Below are 18,429 nucleotides of genomic sequence, written 5' to 3' on the forward strand. Positions count from 1 at the left end.
AAACCCAAGTAAGATGGTAGGTGTTGCAAGAGGGCATCAGAGGGAAGACACACTGAAACCATACTCACAGAAAACTAGTCAATCTAATCACACTAGGACCACAGCCTTGTCTAACTCAATGAAACTAAGCCATGCCCGCGGGGCAACCCAAGACAGGCGGGTCATGGTGGAGAGGTCTGAGAGAATGTGGTCCACTGGAGAAGGGAATGGCAAGCCACTTCAGTATTCTTGCCTTGAGAACCTCATGAACAGTATGAAAAGGCAAAATGATAGGATACTGAAAGAGGAACTCCCCAGGTTAGTAGGTGCCTAATATGCTACTGGAGATCAGTGGAGAAATAACTCCAGAAAGAATGAAGGGATGGAGCCAAAGCAAAAACAATACCCAGCTGTGGATGTGACTGGTGATAGAAGCAAGGTCCAATGCTATAAAGAGCAATATTGCATAGGAACCTGGAATGTCAGGTCCATGAATCAAGGCAAATTGGAAGTGGTCAAACAAGAGATGGCAAGAGTGAACTTCGACATTCTAGGAATCAGCGAACTAAAATGGACTGGAATGGGTGAATTTAACTCAGATGACCATTATATCTACTACTGTGGGCAGGAATCCCTCAGAAGAAATGGAGTAGTCATCATGGTCAACCAAAGAGTCCGAAATGCAGTACTTGGATGCAGTCTCAAAAACGACAGAATGATCTCTGTTCATTTCCAAGGCAAACTATTCAATATCATGGTAATCCAAGTCTATGCCCCAACCAGTAACGCTGAGGAAGCTGAAGTTGAACGGTTTTATGAAGACCTACAAGACCTTTTAGAACTAACACCCAAAAAAGATGTCCTTTTCATTACAGGGCACTGGAATGCAAAAGTAAGAAGTCAAGAAACACCTGGAGTAACAGGCAAATTTGGCCTTGGAGTGCGGAATGAAGCAGGGCAAAGACTAATGTTTTGCCAAGAAAATGCACTGCTCATAGCAAACACCCTCTTCCAACAATACAAGAGAAGACTCTACACATGGACATCACCAGATGGTCAACACTGAAATCAGATTGATTATATTCTTTGCAGCCAAAGATGGAGAAGCTCTATACAGTCAGCAAAAACAAGACCAGGAGCTGACTGTGGCTCAGATCATGAACTCCTTATTACCAAATTCAGACTCAAATTGAAGAAAGTAGGGAAAACCGCTAGACCATTCAGGTATGACCTAAATCAAATCCCTTATGATTATACAGTGGAAGTGAGAAATAGTTTTAAGGGCCTAGATCTGATAGATAGAGTGCCTGATGAACTATGGAATGAGGTTCGTGACATTGTACAGGAGACAGGGATCAAGACCATCCCCATGGAACAGAAATGCAAAAAAGCAAAATGGCTGTCTGGGGAGGCCTTACAAATAGCTGTGAAAAGAAGAGAAGTGAAAAGCAAAGGAGAAAAGGAAAGATATCAGCATCTGAATGCAGAGTTCCAGAGAATAGCAAGAAGAGATAAGAAAGCCTTCTTCAGTGATCAATGCAAAGAAATAGAGGAAAAGAACAGAATGGGAAAGACTAGAGATCTCTTCAAGAAAATTAGAGATACCAAGGGAACATTTCATGCAAAGATGGGCTCGATAAAGGACAGAAATGGTCTGGACCTAACAGAAGCAGAAGATATTAAGAAGAGGTGGCAAGAAAACACAGAAAAACTGTACAAAAAAGATCTTCATGACCTGGATAATCATGATAGTGTGATCACTCATCTAGAGCCAGACATCCTGGAATGTGAAGTCAAGTGGGCCTTGGAAAGCATCACTACAAACAAAGCTAGTGGAGATGATGGCATTCCAGTTGAGCTATTTCAAATCCTGAAAGATGATGCTGTGAAAGTGCTGCACTCAATATGCCAGCAAATTTGGAAAACTCAGCAGTGGCCACAGGACTGGAAAAGGTCAGTTTTCATTCCGATCCCAAAGAAAGGCAATGCCAAAGAATGCTCAAACTACCACACAATTTCACTCATTTCACACTCTAGTAAAGTAATGCTTAAAATTCTCCAAGCCAGGCTTCAGCAATACATGAACCGAGAACTTCCTGATGTTCAAGCTGGTTTTAGAAAAGGCAGAGGAACCAGAGATCAAATTGCCAACATCCACTGGATCATGGAAAAAGCAAGAGAGTTCCAGAAAAACACCTATTTCTGCTTTATTGACTATGCCAAAGCCTTTGACTGTGTGGATCACAATAAACTGTGGAAAATTCTGAGAGAGATGGGAATACCAGACCACCTGACCGGCCTCCTGAGAAATCTGTATGCAGGTCAGGAAGCAACAGTTTGAACTGGACATGGAACAACAGACTGGTTCCTACTAGGAAAAGGAGTACATCAAGGCTGTATATTGTCACCCTGCTTATTTAACTTCTATGCAGAGTACATCATGAGAAACGCTGGACTGGAAGAAACACAACCTGGAATCAAGATTGCCAGGAGAAATATCAATAACCTCAGATATGCAGATGACACCACCCTTATGGCAAAAAGTGAAGAGGAACTAAAAAGCCTCTTGATAAAAGTGAAAGAGGAGAGTGAAAAGGTTGGCTTAAAGCTCACCATTCATAAAACAAAGATCATGGCATCTGGTCCCATCACTTCATGGGAAATAGATGGGGAAACAGTGAAAACAGTATCAGACTTTATCTTTTTGGGCTCCAAAATCACTGCAGATGGTGACAGCAGCCATGAAATTAAAAGACGCTTACTCCTTGGAAGAAAAGTTATGACCAACCTAGATAGCATATTCAAAAGCAGACATTACTTTGCCAACTAAGGTCTGTCTAGTCAAGGCTATGGTTTTCCCTGTGGTCATGTATGGATGTGAGAGTTGGACTGTGAAGACGGCTGAGCGCTGAAGCATTGATGCTTTTGAACTGTGGTGTTGGAGAAGACTGTTAAGAGTCCCTTGGACTGCAAGGAGATCCAACCAATCCATTCTGAAGGAGATCAGCCCTGGGCTTTCTTTGGAAGGAATGATGCTAAAGCTGAAACTCCAGTACTTTGGCCACCTCATGTGAAGAGCTGACTCATTGGAAAAGACTCTGATGCTGGGAGGGATTGGGGGCAGGAGGAGAAGGGGACGACAGAGGATGAGATGGCTGGATAGCATCACCGACTCAATGGACGTGAGTCTGAATTTACTCCGGGAGTTGGTGATAGACAGGGAGGCCTGGCGTGCCTCGATTCATGGGGTCGCAAAGAGTCGGACATAATGGAGCGACTGAACTGAACTGAGTGCCACCTGGGAAGCCTGTTTCTTCATCATGCTGCTGCTGCTTCTGATGCTAAGTTGCTTCAGTCGTGTCTGACTCTGTGCGACCCCATAGACGGCAGCGCACCAGGCTCCCCTGTCCCTGGGATTCTCCAGGCAAGAACACTGGAGTGGGTTGCCATTTCCTTCTCCAATGCATGAAAGAGAAAAGTGAAAGTGAAGTCTCTCAGTCGTGTCTGACTCTTAGCGACCCCATGGACTGCAGCCCACCAGGCTCCTCTGTCCATGGTAAAATAGCCTAAATAGACTTGCTTCCTCACCAGGTTCTGGGAAGCTCAAATGAGTTAATGTATACAAAAGCACATTATAAGTCAAAAGCACTGTGGTTCCTGGTTTAATACCACCATCACCGCCCTCTGCAAGCTCACTCACCCCTCTCCATCTTCAAATTCCTTAGTCAAGAGTTGGTTTTGTTGTTTTGATATGAGGCAAGAATGATTTCTGAAAAGCAAAGTTACTGCTATGTGCAAGATTAAAGTTTTTTAGGCAGCTGCGTTTTAGAATGATGCAATAATGGAAAGATAAAAGGCTGGGACTTCCCTGGTGGTCCAATGATTAAGACTCCATCCTCGTACTTCAGGAGTCATGGGTTCTATCCCTAGTTGGGGAACTAAGATCCTGTATGCTGTTTGGTGTGGGCAAGAAAAAAAAGATAAAAGACTGATATCAGAATGTCTGATCTCTTGTCATGGCAATGTCCTGTCCTTATTTTCCATCTTTCAACACTGGCACCATCCTTTCATTCTTTAACACTCTACTATAACCAGACTCTGCTAGACACTGGGGCAGGGGAAAAAAGTCTTAATTCTGGCCTTCAAGAGGTTCTGCTGCAAGAGGTTTAGCCTAGTCTTTCTGGCAAAACTTGGGCTGTGGTAGACCATACTGTTGTTTGCGATTATTTGCTGCCATGGCTTGGTGCTGAAGAATATGCCTGCTAAAGCAGCAGACATAAGACATGTGAGTTCGATCCCTGGGTCAGGAAGATCTCCTGCAGAAGGAAATGGCAACCCGCTCCAGTAGTCTGGCCTGGAAAATTTCAAGGACAGAGGAACCTGGTGGGCAACAGTCCATGGGGTCACAAAGAATCAGACACGACTGAGCATGCATGCACCTTCTTGGGAGAGGATTGTTTTCCTCTGCCCCATTGACATTGGCTTGGGCAGATGACTTCCACTGGCCAGCGAGATGGAAGTGAAAGTGGCATTTGCTGCTTGTGAGTCATTGCATGTCTGCAGGTCCTATGGTTCTTTTTTCTCTACCACAAGACCAGCTTGTCCCAGAGAGGGAAATACCTTCAGCCTAGGTTCTGAAATGGAAGAAAACATGTGACTGACTCATAGGAGATGTGAAATGGGAGCAAAAAATGAACCTGTTGTGTAAGACTCAGATTTGGGAAGACATTTGTTATGCAGCCTAACCTAGCAAAAGCTGAGTGATACAAAAGGAAAGAATGGTCTTCCGTTTCTTTGCTTCATCAGTTTGGTGATAAGAACAGTAATACTTGTGACTAAATTAATAGATTTTATGTTGCTTTAAAACTTACTTCATTCATTTCTTGTCTTTAGAGCCTTGAGGTCTAAGTAGCCAGGGATCCAGGAAACCAGGACAAGTCAAGTGCACAGAAGCCCACTGCCCACCTCTCTATGGCCTTGGTGGCCCTAGTGTCCCAGGCTTCAATGTTTGTCACTATTTCTGATGAGTGGTTGGTTCTTTGTGTTGAAATCACCCTGAACTTCTTCCCTGACCATATCTGTCAGGCAGGATCCTGGGGTTATTTGTCCTTCATGAGTTGAATCAGGACTTAACTTTGGAAAGAAACTCCTTATTAGACCATATTGACCTGGGTGCAGATTCATCTGCCTGGCTGCTTTCCTGAGCCCCTCTCAGAGTCCACCCCTGAGGAAACCCCAAGTCACTTCTCTGTTTCATCTTCCTTTTTCTTCTGTCCATATAGTCCTTGGTGGCTCAGAGGTTAAAGCGTCTGCCTGCAATGTGGGAAACCCGGGTTCGATCCCTGGGTCAGGAAGATCCCCTGGAGAAGGAAATGGCAACCCACTCCAGTATTCTTGCCTGGGAAATCCCATGGATGCAGGAGCCTAGTAGCCTACAGTCTACAGGGTCGCAAAGGGTCGGACACGACTGAGCAACTTACATATTATTATTATTATTATTATGGGTTTTCCAGTAATCATATTGAACAAACGTGAGAGTTGGACCATGAAGAAGGCTGAGCACCAAAGAATTGGTTCTTTCAAACTGTGGTGTTGGAGAAGACTCTTGAGAGTCCCTTGCACTGCAAGGAGACCAAACTAGGCAATCCTAAAGGAAATCAACCCTGAATATTCATTGCAGGACTGATGCTGAAGCTGAAGCTACAATACCTTGACCACCTAATGTGAAGAGCCGACTTGTTGGAAAAGACCCTGATGTTGGAAAAGATTGAGGGCAGGAGGAGAAGAGAGTGATAGAGGATGAGATGGCTGGATGGCAACATGGACTCAACTGACATGAGTTTGAGCAAACTCTGGGACATAGTGAAGGACAGGGAAGCCTGGCATGCTGTGGTCCGTGTGGTTGCAAAGAGTCAGACATGACTTAGTGACTGAACAACCACTGTTTACACATGGTTAATTTTTTTTTCTTTCCCATTGGATGGAACTGAAGGGACACAGCCAATTCCTTTCGAGTGTCAGGTCTGGAAGACAGACAAACTTTCGTTGGGCTGATCCTGACTGCCTCTCACAGCCTAACTTCATGTAGTAGTAGTCACTCAGTCGTGTCTGACTCTTTTCGACCCCATGGACTATAGCCCTCCAGGCTCCTCAGTCCATGGGATTCTCCAGACAAGAATACTGGAGTCGGTTGCCATTCCCTTCTCCAGGGAATCTTCCTGACCCAGGGGTCGAACCTGCGTGCAATGCAGATTCTTTACTGTCTGAGACAACTTCATGTATTAAGCATGTTAATATTAACCCCAGGTTGGTAGGTGCCAAATATTGCTACTGGAGGAGAGTGGAGAAATAACTCCAGGAAGAATGAAGGGATGGAGCCAAAGCAAAAACAACACCCAGTTGTGGATGTGACTAGAGGTGAAGTAAAATCCAATGCTCTAAAGAACAATATTGCATAGGAACCTGGAATGTTAGGTCCATGATTCAAGGTAAATTGGAAGTGGTCAAACAGGAGATGACAAGAATGAACATCGACATGTTAGGAATTGGTGCGCTAAAATAGATTGGAATGGGTAAATTTAACTCAGATGACCATTATATCTACTACTGTGGGCAAGAATCCCTTAGAAGAAATGGAGTAGCCCTCATAGTCAACACGAGTCTGAAATGTAGTACTTGGATGCAATCTCAAAAATGACAGAATGATATCTGTCTGTTTCCAAGGCAAACCATTCAGTATCACAGTAATCCAAGTTTATGCCCAACCAGTGATGCTGAAGAAGCTGAAGTTGAACGGTTCTATGAAGACCTACAAGACCTTCTAGAACTAACACCCAAAAAAGAAGTCATTTTCATTATAGGGGACTGGAACGCAAAAGTAGGAAATCAAGTGGTACCTGGAGTAACAGGCAAATTTGGCCTTGGAGTACAAAACGAAGCAGGGCAAAGGCCAATAGAGTTTTGCCAAGAGAACGCACTGGTCATAGCAAACATCCTCTTCCAACAACACAAGAGAAGACTCTACACATGGACATCACCTGATGGTCAATACCAAAGTCAGATTGATTATATTCTTTGCAGCCAAAGAAGGAGAAGCTGTATACAGTCAGCAAAAACAAGACTGGGAGCTGACTGTGGCTCCGATCATGAACTCCTTATTGCTAAGTTCAAACTTGAGTTGAAGAAAATAGGGAAAACCACTAGACCATTCAGGTATGACCGAAATCAAATCCCTTACAATTATACAGCAGAAGTGACAAATAGATTCAAGGGATTAGGTCTGATAGAGTGCCTGAAGAACTATGGATGGAGGTTTGTGACATTGTACAGGAGGCAGTGATCAAGACCATTCCCAAGTAAAAGAAATGAAAAAAGGCAAAATGACTATCAGAGGAGGCCTTACAAATAGCTGAGAAAAGAAGAGAAGCTAAAGGCAAAGGAGGAAAGAAAAGATATACCATTTGAATGCAGAGTTCCAAAGGATAGCAAGGAGAGATAAGAAAGCCTTCTTCAGTGATCAGTGCAAAGAAATAGAGGAGAACAATAGAATGGGAAAGACTAGAGATCTCTTCAAGAGAATTAGAGATACCAAGGAAATATTTCATGCAAAGATGGGCACAATAAAGGACAGAAATTATATGGACCTGACAGAAGCAGAAGATATTACGAAGAGGTGGCAAGAATACACAGAAGAACCGTACAAAAAAGATTTTCATGACCCAGATAACCATGATGGTGTGATCACTCACCTAGAGCCAGACATCCTGGAATGTGAAGTCAAGTGGGCCTTAGGAAGCATCACTATGAACAAAGCTAGTGGAGATGATGGAATTCCAGTTGAGTTATTTCAAATCCTAAAAGATGATGCTGTGAAAGTGCTGCACTCAATACGCCAGCAAATTTGGAAAACTCAGCAGTGTCCACAGGACTGGAAAAGGTCAGTTTTCATTCCAATCCCAAAGAAAGGCAATGTGAAAGAATGTTCAAACTACCACACAATTGCACTCATCTCACATTCTAGCAAAGTAATGCTCAAAATTCTCCAAGCCAGGCTTCAACAGTATGTGAACCATGAAGTTCCAGATGTTCAAGCTGGTTTTAGAAAAGGCAGAGGAACCAGAGATCAAATTGCCAACATCCGCTGGATCATGGAAAAAGCAAGAGAGTTCCAGAAAAACATCTATTTCTGCTTTCTTGACTATGCCAAAGCATTTGACTGTGTGGATAACAATAAACTGTGGAAAATTTGAAAGAGATGGGAATACCAGACCACCTGACCTGCCTCTTGAGAAATCTGTACGCAGGTCAAGAAGCAACAGTTAGAACTGAACATGGAACAACAGACTGGTTCCAAATAGGAAAAGGAGTACATCAAGGCTGTATATTGTCACCCTGCTTATTTAACTTATATGCAGAGTGCATCATGCATAATGCCAGGCTGGATGAAGCACAAGCTGGAATCAAGATTGCTGGGAGAAATATCAATAACCTCAGATATGCAGATGACACCACCCTTATGGCAGAAAGTGAAGAAGAACTAAAGAGCCTCTTGATGAAAGTGGAAGAGGAGAGTGAAAAAGTTGGCTTAAAACTCAACATTCAGAAAACTAAGATCATGGCATCCAGTCTCATCACTTCATGGCAAATAGATGGGGAAACAAAGGAAACAGTGAGAGACTTTATCTCTCACTGCAAAATCACTACAGGTAGTGACTGCAGCTATGAAATTAAAAGATGCTTGCTGCTTGGAAGGAAAGTTGTGACCAACCTAAACAGCATATTAAAAAGCAGAGACATTACTTTGCCAACAAAGGTCCATCTAGTCAAAGCTATGGTTTTTCCAGTAGTCATGTATGGATGTGAGAGTTGGACTATAAAGAAAGTTGAACACTGAAGAACTGATGCTTTTGAACTGTGGTGTTGGAGAAGACTCTTGAGAGTCTCTTGGACTGCAAGGAGATCCAACCAGTCAATCCTAAAGGAAATCAGTCCTGAATATTCTTTGGAAGGACTGATGCTGAAGCTGAGACTTCAATAGTTTGGCCACCTGATGTGAAGAACTGACTCATTGGAAAAGACTCTGATGCTGGGAAAGACTGAGGGGAAGAGGAGAAGGGGATAACAGAGGATAAGATGGTTGAATGGCATTGCCAACTCATGGACACGAGTTTGAGCAAGCTCCAGTAAATGTGAAGGACAGGGAAGCCTGGTGTGCTGCAGTCCATGTGGTTGCAAGGAGTCGGACATGACTGAGCAACTGAGCTGATTAACCAGACTAACCAAGTCCCACCCTGCCTCCCACCTTCCTTCCCTCTTTTTCTTCCTTCCCTCTTTTTCTTCCTTCCTTCCCTCCTTTTCTTTCTTCCTTCTCTCCTTTAATTCCTTCCTCCTTTCTCTCATTTATTTCTTATAGCAAATATTTATTGATCTCCTACAATATCTTAAGTCACTACCCCGGACACTGGAAAGGTGTCTGTGAATAAAACAGATCAAAAAGCTCCTCCCTAGGACTTCCCTGGTGATCCAGTGGTTAAAAATCTGCCTTGCAATGCAGGGGATCTAAGTTCAATTCCTGGTCAGGGAACTATGATCCCACATCCTTCATCCTGTGGAGCAACTAAGCCTGTATTCCACAACTAGAGAGTCCATGTGCCACAATGAAAGATCCCATGGGATGCAACTAAGACCCAGTGCCACCAAATAAACATTGAAATATATATTTTTAATTTTAAAAAAAGAAGAAGCTCCTTTCCAAGAGCTGGGGGAATGCATGGGGTGAGTGGGCAGGCCACTCCATCATTCTTTCATACAGAAATCTGCCACATTGGTATAACTTATTATTCTTTTCAGTTATTCTAAATGCAGACTTCTGGGTAGAGAGAAGATGGACCGATAAAGAGATGAAAGAGGAACTGGTAATAGTTCCTAACAGTTTCTCCTGGAAAAAAATTCTCGTAGGTTTATCAGGCTGGGCCTTGCTATCTTCTAAACATTGGAGCAAAGATGGGAATAAATGATCATTTTGTCCAGTGCTCCCCAGAATTTCCACCAAGTGGCCCTAGGGGCAGAGCACCATGAATCACTGTCCATGAAGGAGACAGATTTACCGTGAAACCGCCAGATAGAAGGGAAATTGTTTTGAATTATCTTCTGCAACTTAAACATTAATGTAATTTTTTGCTTGCTTTTTATAACATAGCTGTTTTGTTTTCATATAAAAATTATCCTCCCAAGACCATATATTAATTCCACTTACAAGGAATGCCCAGAATAGGTAAATCTGTGCAGACAGAAAGTAAATTAGTGGTTGCCCAGAGCTCCCAGAGCTGGAGGACATGGAGGAGATGGCTGAAGGGTACAGGGTTTCTTTTTCCGGTGATGGAAATGATCTAAAATTGATTGTGTGATGGTCGCACAACCCAGGAATATATTAAAATCATTGAATTGTATGCTTTAAATGGGTGGATTGTATGTGATATGAATTATATCACTTGTGTGTGTGCTCAGTCGCTTCAGTCGTGTCCCATTCTTTGTGACACTATGGACTGTTGCAAAGGCTCCTCTCTCCATGCAAGAGGAGGTAAGAATACTGGAACGGGTTGCTGTGGAATCTTCAGAGAATCTTCCCAACCCAGGGATCCAACCCGCGTCTCTTATATCTGCTGCATTGGCAGGCAGGTTCTTTACCACTAGCGCCACTTGGGACGCCCCTATATCTCATAAGACTGCTTAAAAATAAAAAATAGTCCCTCCCAAACTTCATGTAAAGTTGGCATTCCAGGAGGATAAGTAGCTTGTAGCTTTTCACTATTGAGTAGGCCATGGTTGAATGTACCCATTCGAGAAGTGGGATTCTGGTCCAACCCTGTCAGTTTCCAGATTTATAGAGCCTGAGGAGGAGACACGACTTGCCCAAGAACCTGGGAATAAGGAGCCAAGCCAGGTTTCTGGAGCCTGAGTCCAGGAGTACAGGGTAAACCTCCAAATGTACTTTGCACTGAACTTGGCATTCATTTTGTTTCGCTTCTCTATGTCATTTACTTCCCGAGTCAGCTCAGACACACATGTTTCCTGGCCCATGTCATGAGCCCTCTTCTCTTGATTTCTCTGGCTTCCCACATCCTGGATGGTCCCCCAAATAAGTGGCTACTCCTGCAGATCCCTCGCCCGTACCTCTCCCGGGTGGGAGGCCGGGCAGAGGAGTGAAGGAGGGGCCCCACCCTCCTCCCATTCTTGCCTTGAGCCCCACTGAGCCAAAGGCCAGCTTTGCCTTAGGGGAAGCTGTGGGTGTCAGAGCCACTATCTGTTTAATCATGGAGGAACCAGCGGTATCTGGATGGAACCCCAGCCAGGACACTTTGATCCTAAACTGCCCAACATTGGGCAAGCTGTGAACGTGAGCGGCTCCGGTCAGACATGAAGAGTTGTGTGCTGATCTGCAGTCCCTGTGGGCTGGCCGTCTCCAGAACGCCCCAGGACCAAGAACTCCCCAGGTGTGTCTAAGTCGAGGACTCTCCCCGCCAAGCTGACCCTTTTCATTGAGGGGCGCACTCAGAGGGTCTCTGTAACCTTGGGACCTCCTTCTGTATTGTTCTAAAAGTTTTTGCATCCATTCTTTTTTATTATTTATTTATTTATTTCTGGCCAAACTGGTTCCTTACTGCCGCCTAAGGGCTTCCTCTTGTGGCAAACAGGAGCTGCTCTCCAGTTGTGGGCAGGGGCATCTCTTGTGGAACACAAGCTCTAGGAGCCGAGGCTCCAAACAGTTGTGGTGCAGAGGCTTAGTTGCTCCTTCACATATAAAGGAAATCAATCCTGAATATTCACTGGAAGGACTGATGCTGAAGCTCCACTACTTCGGCCACCTGATGTGAAGAGCTGACATTAGAAAAGACTCTGATGCTGGGAAAGATTGAAGGCAGGAGGAGAAGGGGACGAAAGAGGATGAGATGGTTGGATGCCATCACCGACTCAATGGACATGAGTTTGAACAAGCTCTGGGAGATGAAGGACAGGGAAGCCTGGAATGCTGCGGTCCCTGGGGTCGCAAAGAGTTGAACATGACTGAACAACCACCACCACTTGTGGAATCTTCCCAGACCGGGGATTGAACCTGTGTCGCCTGTATGGGAAGGTGGATTCTTAATCACTGGACCGCCAGGGAAGTCCCTTGTATCCATTCTTTCATGAGATCTTTAGAAAGGTTTTGTGAGGTGGGCAAAGCAGATATTATTGAGCTTTGTTTTTGTGGAAGATGTGGAAACCAAGGCATAAGAATGCTCATTATTTGCCCAGGTGGTTTTTAATGCCAACAAATGAAAGAGCTGAATCTGCTCCAGACTTCTGGGCCAGGCTATTTCTACCACACTCTGAGCCCAGATTAGCAGCAGCTTGCAAGGTGGCCCATGGCATCAAAGGACAGCATGAACGTTAATCACCAAGCATCTGAAGACCACCTCCAGAAGAATTTCATTTTAAATCCATGCCCAGGGCTGAAATTAGATTGAAAAGACAAGAAACAGCACACAGCAGTCCTAAGTGTACTCAGAAGTATTTCCTAATAACTAATTCTCCCCTCCCCCATTTCATGAATGTGAGAGTTTGTGAAGTTAGTGGTCACAGGCAGAGATGACAATGTAAGGTATTTCACCAAGGAGGGGGTTTAACCACCACTTGTCCAGCAGAGGAGCAACTGGCCTGGAGATTAACCAAAAACTAGCCCTTTACAGGGGCTTCCCTGGGGGTTCAGACAGTAAAGAATCTGCCTGCAATGCGGGAGACCTGGATTCGATCCCTGGGTTGGGAAGATCCCCTGAAGGAGGGCATAGCAACCCACTCCAGTATTCTTGCCTGGACAATCCCCATGGACAGAGGAGCCTGGCGGGCTACAGTCCATAGGGTCACAAAGAGTTGGACACGTGTGAGCAACTAAGCACAGCACAGCACAGTCTTTACAGAAACGTGGGGCTCTGGAATTCTGGGGTCAGGCTGTCACACTCTCCCTGCCAGGCAAGATCCCTCACCTTATGTCTGATTGGAGCTCCCATGTCTTACTGTCTTTTAATTAGATTTATAAGATTAAAAATTATCTGATTAGTCCAGAATTTTTAAAGCGCTTAAAAAAAAAAAAAAGCTTTAGAATTCTTTTTCCTCCAAATAAATAAGAATTCATACATCCAAGAAAAGCAGAGCTGGAAAAAAGGACCACCTTGGGAACTTCCCTGGGGGTCCAGTGGTGAAGACTCCTCGCTGCCAATGCAGGAGGCCCAGGTTCGATCCTGGGTGGGGAACTAGATCCCACATGTAGCAACCAAGAGTTCCCAGCCCACATCTAAGACTTGATACAGCCAAATAAATAATAATAATAAAATAAATAAATATTTAAAAAACAGAAACATCTTGGAGAGTGAGTTACCTCGAGCTCCATCCTTGAATAGTTCTGGTAGCCCTTCAAAATTCTTCAATTCCTCTGAAAACTGATTTAATTTCTCATTTCACTTACAGGGGAAACTGAATATAACAGTGGTAATTGTGCTTATATTTAATTTTATTTATATATTATTGTGTACTCATCTTTTTATTCTCCCAATGGTCCCACGTGACAGGCCCCATTTTATAGAAAAGGAAGCTGAGACCCAGGACAGTTAGACAGGCAGCTTGCTTGGAGCTGCCTAGAAAACATGTGGAGGACAAGGGACTTCTGTCCAGGACTGTCTCACTGCAAAGCCAACATTGGGCCAAGTCCTCAAAAACACAGATTTCTCACTAGACCCAGACTCTAGAGGAATAAGACCTTAAAGGAGACTTGACGTAAAGCCCCAAAAGGGCCAGCCTTCATAATACCTACTTTGAACACTGGAAATGCACTGACCAGTGACCTTAGATAGGGTATGTGGCATTCGGTGTTCTAGGGGAGGTGTTGGCAGTTTGTCAGTGGCTGAGATGAAAGTCAGACCAAGTTCCAAAAGTCACCTTGAAGCTGGGGCAGCAGAGGGTGAGGTGCCTCCATCCCTGACACAGAAGCACATTGTCACTTAGAATGACTTCTGTCTGGCAGTTGGCATTTGTGCAAGGAACTAGGCATTATAGAAGGTTAAGAACTCTGGAAGACTCTGCTCTGATGTCCTCATTTTACAGATTTAAAAACTGGGAAATGGGTACTTCCCTGTGGGCCCAGTGGTTCAGAATCCTCTTGCCAATGCAAGGGACACAGTTTCCACCCCAACTCAGGGAAGATCCCACAAGCTGAGGGGCAGCTAAGCTGGTTTACCACAACTACTAAAGCCCATACCCCCGAGTCCATGCTCTGCAACAAGAGAAGCCATTCCAATGAGAAGCCTGTGCACCGCATCTAGAGAGTAGCCCCCACTGGCCGCAACTAGAGAAAGCCCACACATAGCAACAAAGACCCAGGGCAGCCAAATAAATACACACACACATAATACAAAAAATGAATAGTTTTTAAAAACCTGGGAGATGGAGTGGCAACGAAGGAAGAGGAGGAGGAGCAGAAGAGAAGATGGTCCAGGGAAACTGGAGCCCCCAGCAATACAGGCTAAAAGCACCTGCACATAAGGAGTGGGTCAGTAACAGCAGCCATGGCTCATCCAGCTACTGAATGGGAACTTACCATGTGCCTGGCACGGGGTACAGGACACACACCCGAATGAAACAAAGACCTCTGCTCTCCTGGAGCTCACAGACCAGTGGGTGAGCCAGACATCCTGGAGCTCACAGCCCAGTGGGTGAGCCAGACACTACAAAGTCATCCTAATGGTGGTCTTCAGAGTTTGTTGAACAACCCGGGCGTACAAAGCCTTTGATACGGTTCCTTCACTATAATTATATTTATTTATAAATTGTATACACGTGCTTCGACACTAGTCTATGGGCTTCCCAGGTGTCCCTAGAGCTTAAGAACCCACCCAACAATGCAGGAGACATAAGAGATGAGGATTTGACCCCTACCACCCTGGGCCACACATGTGGATCCTCTGGAGGAGGGCATGGCAACCTCTGCAGTATTCTTGCCTGGAGAATCCCCTGGACAGAGGAGCCTGGTGGGCTACAGTCCATAGGGTCGCAAAGAGTCGGATATAACTGAACCAACTTAGCTATGCTATTCTATATTATGTATATTTAAGAAAGTGAAGTCCCTCAGTCGTGTCCAACTCTTTGCAACCCTATGGACTGTAGCCCACCAGGCTCCTCTATCCATGGGATTTTCCAGGCAGGAATACTGGAGTGGGTTGCCATTTCCTTCTCCAGGGGATCTTCCCAACCCAGGGATCAAACTCGGGTGTCCCACATTGCAGACAGACGCTTTACCACCTGAGCCACAGGGAAGCCCCATGTATATGTAAATCTACCACCAAATAGAAAAATTTAAAGAATGAATTCAAATATAAACACAGAAGTTCTAATATTTTGGGGCCTCTTTCCAGTTGGATTGTATTAGAAATAGACTCGAAGCACTCATTGGAGAATTCTGGACCAGCCACCCTACAAGCTGGGAAAGTTCGGCATTCTGAGGTCAAATGTTGTTTTAGGTATTTTTTTATCCTGAGTTGCAGCCCTCTCTCATAATATCAGTACTCCATTCAACTTTTTAAAAAGCTGTGGCAAAATATATATAACATAAAATTTACCATCTTAACCATTTTTAAGTGTACAGTTTGGTAGCATTAAGCACATTCACCCTATTGTGCAACCGTTACCCCCATCTATCTCTAGAACATTCTCATCCCCCCAAAGTGAAACTCCGTACCCATTAAACAGTAACTTCCCATCCCCCAGGGTACCCACCATTCTACTTTCTGCCTCCATGAATTGACTACCAAAGGTCAATAATTATTTTTAGCTCCTATGATGACTCAGGGGGGTGATTTGGCATCTAGGAGTCAGTGGTGAGCAAAGCAAACCAGGTTTCCACCCTCTAACCCCCAGTAAAGTCTTCTTTAACTAATCTAACCTGGTACTGCCTTTGGTCAGTGTCTTTGGTGTGGCAAGGAGTGGGTGTATCCACGTATGTGGCCTAGAGTGGTAGGGCAGGTGAGCTCAGAAGAGGTGGGAGAGGTGATGATAGAATTGAGTGAGATGTGACTGGTGACCATCTGATAAAGGAAAAATACCTTCTCAAGGAATTCCTAAAAAACTGAGAGAGAGGTGGGGCTTCCTGCATTATGTAGGTTGAGGCTGTATTTATTTTAATCGAATGACATAGAAAAGGCGATCCCAGAAGGCTGGTGGACATGGGGACATTAGTGTGTCATTTATTGTCAGTAACCTTCAAATGACTTGGGGCTAAGGCAACTTAGCCAGGGCTGGGGAGGATCAGGTTCCCATTACAGAGATGGGAATTCGCACGTGGACTGTTCTCCCAGGGTGAAGCTTGGCCAGGTGGCTGAAAGCCTCCCACGCTCTGCCCTTCTGCCTGCCTTTACCTTAGGATAAAATTATACAGTTCCAATTACAGGACTGGTCAAAAATCAATACAAAAGGTGGAAGAGAACAGATCATTTTTCTTATGGAAGTAACTGCTTTCATTAATTTTTCATTAGCGCTGGCTTCGCTTTGCTATCCATCACTGGTGGAGCCGTAGCCTGCCTTTCAGCCAGTGTGCATGTTTCTTGGATTCAGGAGATAGTGGTTGATAAAACCTGCAGTTTCCTGCCAGGATTGCTGCCTGTGGAACTGGTTTAGGTGACTGTTCTAAGACCATTTTGCTGGTTGCAACGTGCTTAAAAATAGCAGGTTTCCACTCACCAAAACTCAGTCTTAACTCCATCGTGGACATGCTAACTGTAGAATAAGGTCCCACTTCTGTTGTATTTCTTTGGGGGGTGGGGTGTATATAAATCAGTCTCTTGGTGGGTACTTTTGGCATTAATGGATGTGATGGGTCCATTTGGCTGGTGCATTTGGCTAAGGGCTGCCTTTGGGGCCTGGACTCTTGGGTGGGGAGGAAGAGGGGGCAGGGGTCTCAAGGGTCTCAGGTCTTTGCACATGGGCTTCCCTGATTTTATTCTTTTTAAAAAAATAGTGATAGGCAGCTTTAATTTTTTTAAATATTTATTTATTTGTCTGTATCATGTCTTAATTGCATCATGCAGGCTTTTTGGTGGTGGTACCAGGGCTCTCCAGTTGTGTTGCATGGGTTCCAGACGTGGGGGCTTAGTAGCCCTGTGAGAAGTGGGATCTTAGTTCCTCCACCAGGGATCAAACTGGCATCCTCTGCATTGCAAGATGGATTCTTAACCACTGGACCACTAGGGAAGGCCCATCATTTTATTCTTAAACTCCTCCCTCAGTTTCCCTATCCTCAGCCTGCCCCATCCTCTCAGAAGCTTAAAGAAACGGCAGCCCACGCCAGTATTCTTGCCTGGGAAATCCCCTTGGACAGAGGAGCCTGGTGGGCAACAGTCCACGGAGTTGCAAAGAGCTGCACCCGACTGAGCGACGGAGCACACGTGAAGACTTTGCAACCCAGAACTTCAGCAGAATTTTTCGACTAGTCACTCTTATCCCCTCTCTCCTCTTAATGCTTTTCACACTATTGTGTGTTGTCTATTCCCGTGGGCCTCCAAACCTTGTGTTACCTGAGGATGGGGCAGTGGCTTTTTATTTTTGGATCTTCAGCACCTAAAAGCACTTGGTCAATGGGAGGTGATTAATTAATGTCTATTAAATGAAGGAAACGATCAGAAATCCTCGCTTCGTGTAAGCCAGGGTCAGAGCCCTCATTAGCCACGGAGACGAGATCGACAATACTCCTCCAGTTGCCTTATCCTATTGATGCTGAAAGTACTAAGTGCTAATCCCAGCTGTGTGGATAATCAGCTGTGGAACCATGAATAAAACTCACAGAGTCCTTATCTATAAAGAGGGGATTCTTAAGCCCAGGAACCTCTGAGCTTGGAAAAGAATTCTCCCCTGCTCAACCCTCCAGCTGAAATGACACATGAGCCTTGGATGCCAGCCCCGCAGCTGGCCCTTGCCCAGGCCTTGAGCCCACTGGTCCTCCTTCTCAAGACTTAGAGGCTTGTCTGGAGCTAAGCCTGCATCTCTGGTTTCAAACCAAGCCCTTCAGCCTGCTCCCTGGCTCTGGTTCATCAATTAGCTCTGGACATTTTCCTATTGGCCTTACCACCCCTTATGCACCTGATCTAGTCTGATCTCAGAAGCTAAGCAGGGTCGGGCCTGGTTAGAACTTGGATGGGAGATCACCTGGGACTATCAGGTGCTGTACTTAGGCTTAAAAATAATAAAAATGATAATAAAGTAAAATTTATTTATATATGACTACATTTGGGATGACCACCTTCAACGGAAACATTTTCATTACCCCAGAAAGTTCTTTGAGCCCCCATCCCCTTGCCTCCACCCTAGCTAGAGTCATTACTATTCTAACTTCTATCACTGGAAACTAGTTTAGCCAGTTTTGGGGCTTCA

General features: G+C 44.8%; 1 pseudogene; it reads left to right on the top strand.

Annotated features, from left to right (window-relative positions):
• Positions 1-18,110: 18,110 nt before the first annotated feature.
• On the top strand, positions 18,111-18,229 carry LOC120881220 (annotated as a pseudogene).
• Positions 18,230-18,429: the final 200 nt, after the last annotated feature.

The sequence above is a fragment of the Oryx dammah genome, unplaced genomic scaffold (assembly GCF_014754425.2).
Source record: "Oryx dammah isolate SB20612 unplaced genomic scaffold, SCBI_Odam_1.1 HiC_scaffold_22, whole genome shotgun sequence".
NCBI lineage: Eukaryota > Metazoa > Chordata > Mammalia > Artiodactyla > Bovidae > Oryx > Oryx dammah.